We start from the raw sequence: 13,220 nt of genomic DNA, 5'->3' as shown, positions 1-13,220 counted from the left end.
CTCTACCTCTGGTATAATGATAGATGCGGAGAATCTCTTAGTTTGGTCATCCGGCAATAGTTCAGTTCGATATCGTTGTAATCCAGGAAACTATATTACCCTTTTAACCCTCTGCTGACAAACTCGTACGGGTCTAGGGTATAAGTGTTATAGGCCATTTTAAAGCAAATACGTACCTCTTCCTCTGGTATCATTGCCCACTTGGAAAATCTCTTAGTTTGGCCAGCCGGCAATAGTTCATTTTCGAATTTGTGAAATACCAGGGTACCCCCATAATCCTTCACTGACTAACTCGTACGGGTCTAGGGCATAAGTGCTATGGACCATTTTAGAGGCAATACCCACCTCTACCTCTGGAATAATGGTCGATGCGGAGAATCTCTAAGTTTGGTCATCCGGCAATAGTTCGGGTCTAGGGTATAAGTGTTATGGGCCATTCTAAAGGCAATAAGTACCTCTACCCTGGTATCATTGCCCACGTGGAGAATCTCTTAGTTTGCCAGCCGGTAATAGTTCATTTCGAATTTGTGATATACCAGGGTAAACACCTTACCCTTTCCTGACTAACTCGTACGGGTCTAGGGGATAAGTGCTATGAGCCATTTTAGAGGCAATACCCACCTCTACCTCTGGTATAATGGTTGATGTGGAGAATCTCTTAGTTTGACCATCCGGCAATAGTTCAGTTCGATATCGTTGTAAACCAGGAAACTATATCCTCATTTTAACCCTCTGCGGACAAACTCGTATGGGTTAAGGGTATAACTGCTATGAGCCATTTTAAAGGCAATAAGTACCTCTACCTCTGGTATCATGGCCCACGTGGAGAATCTCTTAGTTGGACAGCCGGTAATAGTTCATTTCGAATTTGTGAAATACAAGGGTAACCAACTTATCCTTTCCTGACTAACTCGTACGGGTCTAGGGGATAAGTGCTATGAGCCATTTTAGAGGCAATACCCACCTCTACCTCTGGTATAATGGTTGATGTGGAGAATCTCTTAGTTTGACCATCCGGCAATAGTTCAGTTCGATATCGTTGTAAACCAGGAAACTATATCCTCATTTTAACCCTCTGCTGACAAACTCGTATGGGTCTAGGGTATAACTGCTATGAGCCATTTTAAAGGCAATATGTACCTCTACCTCTGGTATCATGGCCCACGTGGAGAATCTCTTAGTTTGGCCAGCCGGCAATAGTTCATTTCGAATTTGTCATATACAAAGGTACCCGCCTCACCATTTCCTGACTTACTCGTACGGGTCTAGAGGATAAGTGCTATGGGCCATTTTAGAGGCAACACCCACCTCTACCTCTGGTATAATGATAGAGGCGGAGAATCTCTTAGTTTGGTCATCCGGCAATAGTTCAGTTCGATATCGTTGTAAACCAGGAAACTATATCACCCTTTTAACCCTCTGCTGACAAACTCGTACGGGTCTAGGGTATAAGTGCTATGGGCCATTTTAAAGACAATAAATACCTCTACCCCTGGTATCATGGCCCACCTGGAGAATATCTTAGTTTGGCCAGCCGGCAATAGTTAATTTCGAATTTGTGATATACCAGGGTACCAACCTCATCATTTCCTGACTTACTCGTACGGGTCTAGGGGATAAGTATTATGGGCCATTTTAGAGGCAACACCCACCTCTACCTCTGGTATAATGATAGATGCGGAGAATCTCTTAGTTTGGTCATCCGGCAATAGTTCAATTCGATATCGTTGTAAACCAGGAAACTATATCACCCTTTTAACCCTCTGCTGACAAACTCGTACGGGTCTAGGGTATTAGTGCTATTGGCCATTTTAGAGGCAATAAATACCTCTACCCCTGGTATCATGGCCCACCTGGAGAATCTCTTAGTTTGGCCAGCCGGCAATAGTTAATTTCGAATTTGTGATATACCAGGGTACCAACCTCATCATTTCCTGACTTACTCGTACGGGTCTAGGGGATAAGTGTTATGGGCCATTTTAGAGGCAACACCCACCTCTACCTCTGGTATAATGGTTGATGCGGAGAATCTCTTAGTTTGGTCATCCGGCAATAGTTCAGTTCGATATCGTTGTAAACCAGGAAACTGTATCACCCTTTTAACCCTCTGCTGACAAACTCGTACGGGTCTAGGGTATGAGTGCTATGGGCCATTCTAAAGGCAATAAGTAAATTGTACCTCTACCCTGGTATCATTGCCCACGTGGAGAATCTCTTAGTTTGCCAGCCGGAAATAGTTCATTTTGAATTTGTGATATACCAGGATACACACCTTACCCTTTCCTGACTAACTCGTACGGGTCTAGGGGATAAGTGCTATGATCCATTTTAGAGGCAATACCCAAATCTACCTCTGGCATGATGGTTGATGTGGAGAATCTATTAGTTTGACCATCCGGCAATAGTTCAGTTCGATGTCGTTGTAAACCAGGAAACTATATCACCCTTTTAACGCTCTGCTGACAAACTCGTATGGGTCTAGGGTATAACTGCTATGAGCCATTTTAAAGGCAATAAGAACCTCTACCTCTGGTATCATGGCCCACGTGGAGAATCTCTTAGTTTAGACAGCCGGTAATAGTTCATTTCGAATTTGTGAAATACCAGGGTACACACCTTACCCTTTCCTGACTAAATCGTACGGGTCTAGGGGATAAGTGTTATGGGCCATTTTAGAGGCAATACCCACTTATACTTCTGGTATAATGGTTGATGTGGAGAATCTCTTAGTTTGGCCAACTGGCAATAGTTCAGTTCGATATCGTTTTAAACCAGGAAACTATATCCCCCTTTCAACCCTCTGCTGACAAAATCGTACGGGTCTAGGGTATAAGTGCCATGGACCATTTTAAAGGCAATAAGTACCTCTACCTCTGGTATCATGGCCCACGTGGAGAATCTCTTAGTTTGGCCAGCCGGCAATAGTTCATTTCGAATTTGTCATATACAAAGGTACCCGCCTCACCATTTCCTGACTTACTCGTACGGGTCTAGAGGATAAGTGCTATGGGCCATTTTAGAGGCAACACCCACCTCTACCTCTGGTATAATGATAGATGCGGAGAATCTCTTAGTTTGGTCATCCGGCAATAGTTCAGTTCGATATCGTTGTAATCCAGGAAACTATATTACCCTTTTAACCCTCTGCTGACAAACTCGTACGGGTCTAGGGTATAAGTGTTATAGGCCATTTTAAAGCAAATACGTACCTCTTCCTCTGGTATCATTGCCCACTTGGAAAATCTCTTAGTTTGGCCAGCCGGCAATAGTTCATTTTCGAATTTGTGAAATACCAGGGTACCCCCATAATCCTTCACTGACTAACTCGTACGGGTCTAGGGCATAAGTGCTATGGACCATTTTAGAGGCAATACCCACCTCTACCTCTGGAATAATGGTCGATGCGGAGAATCTCTAAGTTTGGTCATCCGGCAATAGTTCGGGTCTAGGGTATAAGTGTTATGGGCCATTCTAAAGGCAATAAATACCTCTACCCTGGTATCATTGCCCACGTGGAGAATCTCTTAGTTTGCCAGCCGGTAATAGTTCATTTCGAATTTGTGATATACCAGGGTAAACACCTTACCCTTTCCTGACTAACTCGTACGGGTCTAGGGGATAAGTGCTATGAGCCATTTTAGAGGCAATACCCACCTCTACCTCTGGTATAATGGTTGATGTGGAGAATCTCTTAGTTTGACCATCCGGCAATAGTTCAGTTCGATATCGTTGTAAACCAGGAAACTATATCCTCATTTTAACCCTCTGCGGACAAACTCGTATGGGTTAAGGGTATAACTCATATGAGCCATTTTAAAGGCAATAAGTACCTCTACCTCTGGTATCATGGCCCACGTGGAGAATCTCTTAGTTGGACAGCCGGTAATAGTTCATTTCGAATTTGTGAAATACAAGGGTAACCAACTTATCCTTTCCTGACTAACTCGTTCGGGTCTAGGGGATAAGTGCTATGGGCCATTTTAGAGGTAATACCCACCTATACCTCTGGTATAATGGTTGATGTGGAGAATCTCTTAGTTTGACCATCCGGTAATAGTTCAGTTCGATATGTTGTAAACCAGGAAACTATATCCCCCTTTTAACCCTCTGCTGACAAACTCGTACGGGTCTAGGGTATAAGTGCTATGGGCCATTTTAAAGGCAATAAGTACCTCTACCTCTGGTATCATGGCCCACGTGGAGAATTTCTTAGTTTGGCCAGCCGGCAATAGTTTATTTCGAATTTGTGATATACCAGGGTACCCACCTCACCATTTACAGACTAACACGTACGGGTCTATGGGATAAATGCTCTGGGCCATTTTAGAGGCAATACCCACCTCTACCTCTGGTATAATGGTTGATGTGGAGAATCTCTTAGTTTGACCATCCGGCAATAGTTCAGTTCGATATCGTTGTAAACCAGGAAACTATACCCCCTTTAACTCTCTGCTGACAAACTCGTACGGGTCTAGGGTATAACTACTATGGGCCATTTTAAAGGCAATACGTACCTCTACCTCTGGTATCATTGCACACGTGGAGAATCTCTTAGTTTGGCCAGCCGGCAATAGTTTATTTCGAATTTGTGATATACCAGGGTACACACCTTACCCTTTCCTGACTAACTCGTTCGGGTCTAGGGGATAAGTGCTATGGGCCATTTTAGAGGCAATACCCACCTATACCTCTGGTATAATGGTTGATGTGGAGAATCTCTTAGTTTGACCATCCGGTAATAGTTCAGTTCGATATGTTGTAAACCAGGAAACTATATCCCCCTTTTAACCCTCTGCTGACAAACTCGTACGGGTCTAGGGTATAAGTGCTATGGGCCATTTTAAAGGCAATAAGTACCTCTACCTCTGATATCATGGCCCACGTGGAGAATTTCTTAGTTTGGCCAGCCGGCAATAGTTTATTTCGAATTTGTGATATACCAGGGTACCCACCTCACCATTTACAGACTAACACGTACGGGTCTATGGGATAACTACTATGGGCCATTTTAAAGGCAATACGTACCTCTACCTCTGGTATCATTGCACACGTGGAGAATCTCTTAGTTTGGCCAGCCGGCAATAGTTTATTTCGAATTTGTGATATACCAGGGTACACACCTTACCCTTTCCTGACTAACTCGTACGGGTCTAGGGGATAAGTGCTATGGGTCATTTTAGAGGCAATACCCACCTCTACCTCTGGTATAATGGTTGATGTGGAGAATCTCTTAGTTTGGCCAACCGGCAAAAGTTCAGTTCGATATCGTTGTAAACCAGGAAACTATATCCCCCTTTTAACCCTCTGCTGACAAACTCGTACGGGTCTAGGGTATAAGTGCTATGGGCCATTTTAAAGGCAATAAGTACCCCTACCTCTGGTATCATGGCCCACGTGGAGAATCTCTTAGTTTGGCCAGCCGGCAATAGTTCATTTCGTATTTGTGATATACCAGGGTACCCACCTCACCATTTCCAGACTAACTCGTACGGGTGTAGGGGATAAGTGCTATTGGCCATTTTAGAGGCAATACCCACCTCTACCTCTGGTAAAATGGTTGATGTGGAAAATCTCTTAGTTTGGACATCAGGCAATAGTTCAGTTCGATATCGTTGTAAACCAGGAAACTATATCACCCTTTTTACCCTCTGCTGACAAACTCGTACGGGTCTAGGGTATAAGTGCTATGGACCATTTTAAAGGCAATAAGTACCTCTACCTCTGGTATCAGGGCCCACGTGGAGAATCTCTTAGTTTGGACAGCCGGCAATAGTTCATTTCGAATTTGTGATATACCAGGGTGCCCATCTCACCATTTCCTGACAAACTCGTACGGGTCTAGGGGATAAGTACTATGGGCCATTTTAGAGGCAATACCCACCTCTACCTCTGGTATAATGGTTGATGTGGAGAATCTCTTACTTTGGCCATCCGGCAATAGTTCAGTTCGATATCGTTGTAAACCAGGAAACTATATCCCCCTTGTAACCCTCTGCTGACAAACTCGTACGGGTCTAGGGTATAAGTGCTATGGGCCATTTTAAAGGCAATAAGTACCCCTACCTCTGGTATCATGGCCCACGTGGAGAATCTCTTAGTTTGGCCAGCCGGCAATAGTTCATTTCGTATTTGTGATATACCAGGGTACCCACCTCACCATTTCCAGACTAACTCGTACGGGTGTAGGGGATAAGTGCTATTGGCCATTTTAGAGGCAATACCCACCTCTACCTCTGGTAAAATGGTTGATGTGGAAAATCTCTTAGTTTGGACATCAGGCAATAGTTCAGTTCGATATCGTTGTAAACCAGGAAACTATATCACCCTTTTTACCCTCTGCTGACAAACTCGTACGGGTCTAGGGTATAAGTGCTATGGACCATTTTAAAGGCAATAAGTACCTCTACCTCTGGTATCAGGGCCCACGTGGAGAATCTCTTAGTTTGGACAGCCGGCAATAGTTCATTTCGAATTTGTGATATACCAGGGTGCCCATCTCACCATTTCCTGACAAACTCGTACGGGTCTAGGGGATAAGTACTATGGGCCATTTTAGAGGCAATACCCACCTCTACCTCTGGTATAATGGTTGATGTGGAGAATCTCTTACTTTGGCCATCCGGCAATAGTTCAGTTCGATATCGTTGTAAACCAGGAAACTATATCCCCCTTGTAACCCTCTGCTGACAAACTCGTACGGGTCTAGGGTATAAGTGCTATGGACCATTTTAAAGGCAATAAGTACATCTACCTCTGGTATCATTGCCCACGTGGAAAATCTCTTTGTTTGGCCAGCCGGCAATAGTTCATTTCGAATTTGTGATATACCAGGGTACACACCTTACCCTTTCTTGACTAACTCGTACGGGTCTAGGGGATAGGTGATATGGACCATTTTAGAGGCAATAATATGAACTGTTAATGTTGAGATTAATGACTCTGAGTGGTCTCCGTAATTTTGAAGAATTATATGTCATTGAAATAGTAATTGACAGTTTTTATTTTTCTGTTGTTTTTTATTTCTTCAATTAACTATGTTTCTTGTTTTTCTGATCTGTTTAAATGGAAAATACTATGGTATGTATTGTATGTTTTAGTTTCATGATTGGACTATATTTGTCCATATGACAATTATTTTTCTCTTATTCCTAAATTTCAATATTTAATCATCTTTCTTATTTATTGTAGTTTACATTGATTCAATAATCACAAAATTTTAATAAGAACTGTTCTTTTCTTTATTTGTTTCTTGTAATGTCCCGTTAAATTTCTATATTTAATCATATCTTTTTTAATTTGTTATTGCCTCAGTATACATTATTTCTCTTATCACAGAATGTTAATAGACCATTACTTTGTTTTATATTGATGGAAGCATTAACATTGTTTTTATTCCATTTACAATGTTGTTTAAAGACGCAGACCTTGCAGAAGACCCAAAGTTGATTAAGTAAACGCGGACCTCGAAGAAGACACCCATTGACATGCCTGTTTGAAGCAATATCAAATATAAATAGGAACGTTATTTAATCATAATGATCGTTCATAGTTTCTAACAACACTTCTTCGAAAGCAAGTCATCGCATGAATATTATTGACGGCTCATGAATATTATTGAAGGCTGGCCTCATGAATATTAACGCCGGCTGCTATCGACGGCTAGCTTCACACTAGTTAAAATTTCTTGTGTAGTTATACATGTAGAAATGTCAGAGCTAAATTCATTCAAGTGAACTGACCAAGATTTTGCCATTAATTACGCAATAATTGATTACATAATGATTGCATAACAAAAAAAATGTATTCATTTAAAAAATTAATCTTTTATCTATCTATATATAATACCTCTTTTATTAATTTATATGCAGCAATGAGAAAGTAACAACATTTGAAAGGATGGAGATTGGAAGTAAAAAAATATTTGTATTGTGCTACCTGAAACAGTGTAAAAATCGTAGTTTTAAAAGTGCGACTTTTCCCATGTGTCTAATGACTTTATTTCATGTCATGCCCTTTGGGCCCATAATTGGAAATAAAAATCTTCTTCTTATTCTTCTATAGTCTCTTAATAGAATGAAACTTGTATTCTAATTTATAAAATTATTGTTTTTAATCATTGAATTTAGATGATCGATTACAATTATTACAAGTGGTGAGACTTTAATAAAATAATGAATCTACAATAACACGCCCGCATTTGCAGGGGATTATTGTCACAGTGTAATTTTGCCTAAAAATTCTTATTTGAATTTTTATTAAGAAAAGCCTTATTTTGATATTTGAATTTTTTACTTGCAATAATTTTATTTTTAATGAAAAACATTTTGAAGTTTTGTTACAAATGGACACTTCATTTATTCCATGTCACATTTAGAAATTCTTAAGGACATTGAATCTCATTTTAATATTGTTAAAACTGAAATTAAAGACATCAGGTATGATTTGAAACAACAATCAGAAAGAATAACTACTGAAGAGTACCATTACAATATCGTTGAATCTAGGGTATCTGGTATTGAAGCTGAGAATGAAAAACTTCAATATGAAAATTTTGAACTGAAAGAAAAATTACTAGAAATGCAGGCTCATTCAATGAAATATAACCTTATATTTAGTGGTATAAAAGAAAGAAGTGAGAGACAGAATGAAAAAGTAGATGATGCTTTCAAAGAATTTATTTCTAATGAACTAAAAATTGATAGTGAGGCAATTCAGTTTCAGAACGTGCACAGGCTTAAAAACAGGGGTGATGGCAAACCTAGAAATATCATTGCAAAATTCGTAAAATATTCTGACCACGAGATGGTAAGATCATCAGCCTATGAACACCTGAAAAATAAAAAAAGAGGTGGCGGTTTATCAACAATACCCAGCTGAAATCAGCAACCGAAGGAAAGAGCTTATCCCTAGAATGATAGCACTGAAGAGAGAAGGCCACCAAAATGTGCGCTCGGTGTTGGATAAACTCTATGTTGGAAATCAACTATACAACGACCATGAAGCTCCGAATCCACCAAGGAGTCGACAGGATGCATATGCACAAGGACCTCCACCCGGATTTGTTCCCAGTCGAGAGAGATTTCCCCCGAGGGGTCCACCTCCAGGACATCATGCCGGCCCAGTATTTCAGTCAGGATCTACATAGGGACACGACAACAGGAGCGGTACTGACAGTCAGGTTGACAGAGAATTGAGTGACATTAAAGTGTTAAGTTTGAATGTTTGTGGTCTGAAATCTAAACTACAATGCCCAGAATTTATTGAACTTATAGAATCTAATGACATATTAATCTTCCAGGAATCCAAATTAGATAAACATGACATTTTAGAATTACCTAAGGGTTATTTGTATTTTTCAAAGCATCGTTCTAAATTCAAAAAAAAAATCTGGTGGTATTGTTATCATATACAGGGAAACTTTCGAGAAGTTCATGAATTTTCCAAAAACTAAATCAGATTATGTACAATGGTTGGTAATTCATTCAAACATGTTAATGATAGACAAAAATTTATTGCTCGGCTGTATTTATATACCTCCCGAAAACACTAAGTATGCTTCAAATGATGCATTTAATGACATCGAAACTGAAATGTCAGACTTGATTGAAAAAACAAATAGCTATGTCTCTTTAGTTGGTGACTTTAACGCAAAAACAAAATTATTAAGTGATATTGTAATACCAGATAGTAAACTGTTTGAAATACTTGATGATATTGTTGATGATGATGTTTTATCTTATGTGTATGACTATGAAAATTTATTACAAAACGATGTACCAATGAAAAGATACTCTACTGATATATCTGTACCAAATAATTATGGTCATAAACTTATTGATTTTTGTAAAAGAAATAATTTGTATATAGGAAATGGTCGATTACCGGGTAAAGATTTTTTGATTGGAGAAAAAACATGTAAAAATGTGTCACTGATTGATTATATATTGTTTTCTTCACATGTATTTTCGTTATTTAAATCTTTTTATGTGAGTGAATTTAATCCATTGTTTTCTGATGTACATAGCAGTTTGTGTTTCAAATTTCACGCTACAGTAAACAATTTTACTATAAATTCCTCTATAGATGATAGTAACACACCCACGCATACGCCTAGGTGGATTCCCAAAAAACAAAACCAGTTTATAGAGTCTATTAATAATGACGTCACAATGTTCACGACAATAGAATCTCTATTGGATGAACTAGATGAACAAGGTCAGGGTCAACACACAAAAAAACACTTAAACTTAGTAGTGAACAAAGTTGGCGAACTCTTTAAAAATTCTGCAAAGAAAGTTTTTGGGTCTAATGGTAGAAAAAGAAAAACAAATACAAATAAAAAGTTTCAAATTTGGTTTGACAACAAGTGTTTTGAAACAAGGAAAATATTCCACAAAGCACGTAATAGATACAGTTTTGTAAAAAACAGAGAAAATAGAGATGCTATGAGAAAGGCAAGCAAACAATATAAAAACCAGATGAATGCTAGCTACAATAAATTCCAACATAGCTGTGAACAAGATCTCAGAAACACATCAAAACGAGACAGCAAAAAATTTTGGAATTTTGAATTGCTTTAGAAAAAGGGAAACAAATAAAAATATTGATATAACTATAGAACAACTGTATGAATATTTCAGGTCTCTAAATAAAAATGAATGTGAAGATCATGATTATGATGATTCTTATGAAAGTGTCAATAATTTAGATAATCAGGTTATTATTGAGTTATTAGATTGTGAGATAACTGGTGAAGAAATATGTAAAGCTATAAAAAGTCTAAAAAATGATAAAGCACCAGGTGATGATGAAATTGTAAATGAATTTTTGAAAAGTACTGTTGACAAGTTATTGCCTATATATGTGAAAATATTTAATACTGTATTAGATACTGGTATTATTCCTGATGCATGGTTAATTGGTATTATAAAACCTGTATTTAAAAATAAAGGAGATAAAAATGATCTCGATAATTATCGAGCACTTTGCTTGACTTCAAATTTGGGCAAGGTGTTTACATCAATTTTAAACACAAGACTTAATAAATTATCTGATGAAATTGGAATTATGTCGGACTCACAGGGTGGATTCCGCAAGGGATACTCTGTCCATGATAACATGTTTGTTTTACATTCTATTATTACATTATATTTATCTGCCGGAAAGAAATTGTTCTGTGCATTTGTGGATTTTAAACGGGCGTTTGATACCGTTTGGAGGGCTGGGCTTTTCCAAAAACTTATAAAAAATAACATCAGAGGGAAAATGTTTACATTGATACAAAATATGTACACTGATATTAAGTCCTGTGTTAAACTTGATAATTTGAAAACTGCATTTTTTCCATGTGAAACGGGTGTTAGACAAGGAGAAAAATTATCTCCATTTCTTTTTGCACTATACTTGAATGATCTAGAAGACTTTTTAGGCCAAAATTTGACCCATGGGTTAGAATATCTAGATTCAGAATGTATACATAGCATAGGTATTTATTTGAAAATGTTTATATTACTATATGAAGATGATACAGTTATTTTTGCAGATACTGCTGAAGATTTACAAAATTCTTTAAATGTCTTTGAACAATATTGTAATACTTGGAAACTTACTGTCAATGTCTCAAAGACAAAAATTGTAATTTTTTCTAAACGTAACTGTAACAAGAAATTCAAATTTAATCTATGTAATGATGAAATTGAGATCCAAGATACATATACATATCTTGGCTTGTTATTTAATTATAATGGTAATTTTTGTAAAGCCAGAAACAAATTAGCTGATCAAGCTCAAAAAGCTTTATACAGTCTGTACCAAAGAATTAATAATATTAGTATCCCTTTAGATTTACAGATAAAACTATTTGATTCTTTGGTAGCCCCAATTTTGACTTATTCCTCTGAAATCTGGGGATATGAAAATAAGATGAATATTGAGAAGATACATTTACAGTTCTGTAAAAAAATTCTTGGGGTGAGGTCATCGACCGCAAATTTCATGGTCTATGGTGAACTTGGCCGATTTCCTATCGAAATTAGTATCAAGATGAAAATGATTTGTTTCTGGTATAAGCTTGTAACAAATGTTGATAAACTGTCTGGAAAACTCTACAAGCTTATTTTTAATTTATGTGAAAATGGAAATAATTCTTTTAAGTGGATTAATTATGTAAAATCTATATTTGATGAAACTGGTAACAGTGAAATATGGCAGGTACAAGAAAACGTTAATTTGAATTTTTTAAAATTTAACGTTAAACAAATACTCCATGACCAGTTCATACAAAAATGGTTTTCGGATATCGATAACTCATCAAGGGGGAAGTTTTATTCAAAATTTAAGACTGACTTTTGTATGGAACCATATCTAGTTAGACTAAGAAAATTTAGTAGACTTTATATTTGCAAACTTCGTACTTGCAATATCAAATTTCCGATTGAAACAGGGAGATGGAATAGAATTCCAGAAATTGAAAGAAAATGTAAGCTTTGTAAAACTGGTCTTGGAGATGAGTATCATTACATATCACTTTGTAACAATGCTGATGTTGTTAAAATAAGAAATGCATATATTCCTAATTACTACAGAATCAACCCAAATATCAATAAACTTTATGGAATGCTGAAATATTGCAATTTACATGTATTAACTAACCTTTCTATTTTCATACAAAAGGTTGAAAAACTACTGCTCTCTCTGTATTAAAATCAGCACATATGAATATATTTATATATGTTACACCTTTTGTTACTATCCACTATTATTTGATTGTGTTCATGTGATCACGTGGTTATTTAAGCTTACATATTGCACGGACTTTTTGTGGTATGGTCAATAGATCTAGTATACATTTAGCCTTGTAAAAATGTTTCATTGTATGTATTCTACTCATTTCACTTCTATGTTATTTGTAAATGTATGTGTAGTTGTCGCTCCTGTTACGCAGGAAATCTGCGTCTGAGTGTATTTTGAATAAACAGTTAAACAGTTAAACAGAAACAGGTGTTCAATTAAGTATAAACTTTTCTCTTTGTCAAATCTTAAGTGACAGATTTTATAACATAAGATCCTTTTACACTCTTTTGTTAAAAAAATGTAAATTCTTTGTTAATCAGAATGTCTACATTAGTTTCAATTAAGCTCTTACGTAAAGCTACCGTGTTAACTTTAATTTTTGTGTTACCATGGATTAATAAGTAGAAACGAATTCTGATTGGCTGAAC

General features: G+C 37.3%; 1 protein-coding gene across 1 annotated transcript in view; it reads right to left on the bottom strand.

Moving 5' to 3' along the window:
• LOC139488817 (probable G-protein coupled receptor B0563.6) overlaps window positions 1–12,750 on the bottom strand; it is an 85,197-nt gene extending 72,447 nt beyond the window's left edge. Inside the window, exon 1 of the mRNA XM_071274748.1 lies at window positions 12,652–12,750. The gene's annotated coding sequence lies outside the window, so the exon portion shown is untranslated. The remainder of the gene's footprint in view (window positions 1–12,651) is intronic.
• Between the last annotated feature and the right edge of the window lie 470 nt (window positions 12,751–13,220).

This window comes from Mytilus edulis, chromosome 9 (genome assembly GCF_963676685.1).
Source record: "Mytilus edulis chromosome 9, xbMytEdul2.2, whole genome shotgun sequence".
NCBI classification, from domain to species: Eukaryota; Metazoa; Mollusca; class Bivalvia; order Mytilida; family Mytilidae; genus Mytilus; species Mytilus edulis.
This window is presented reverse-complemented; position numbering and strand designations above follow the sequence as displayed.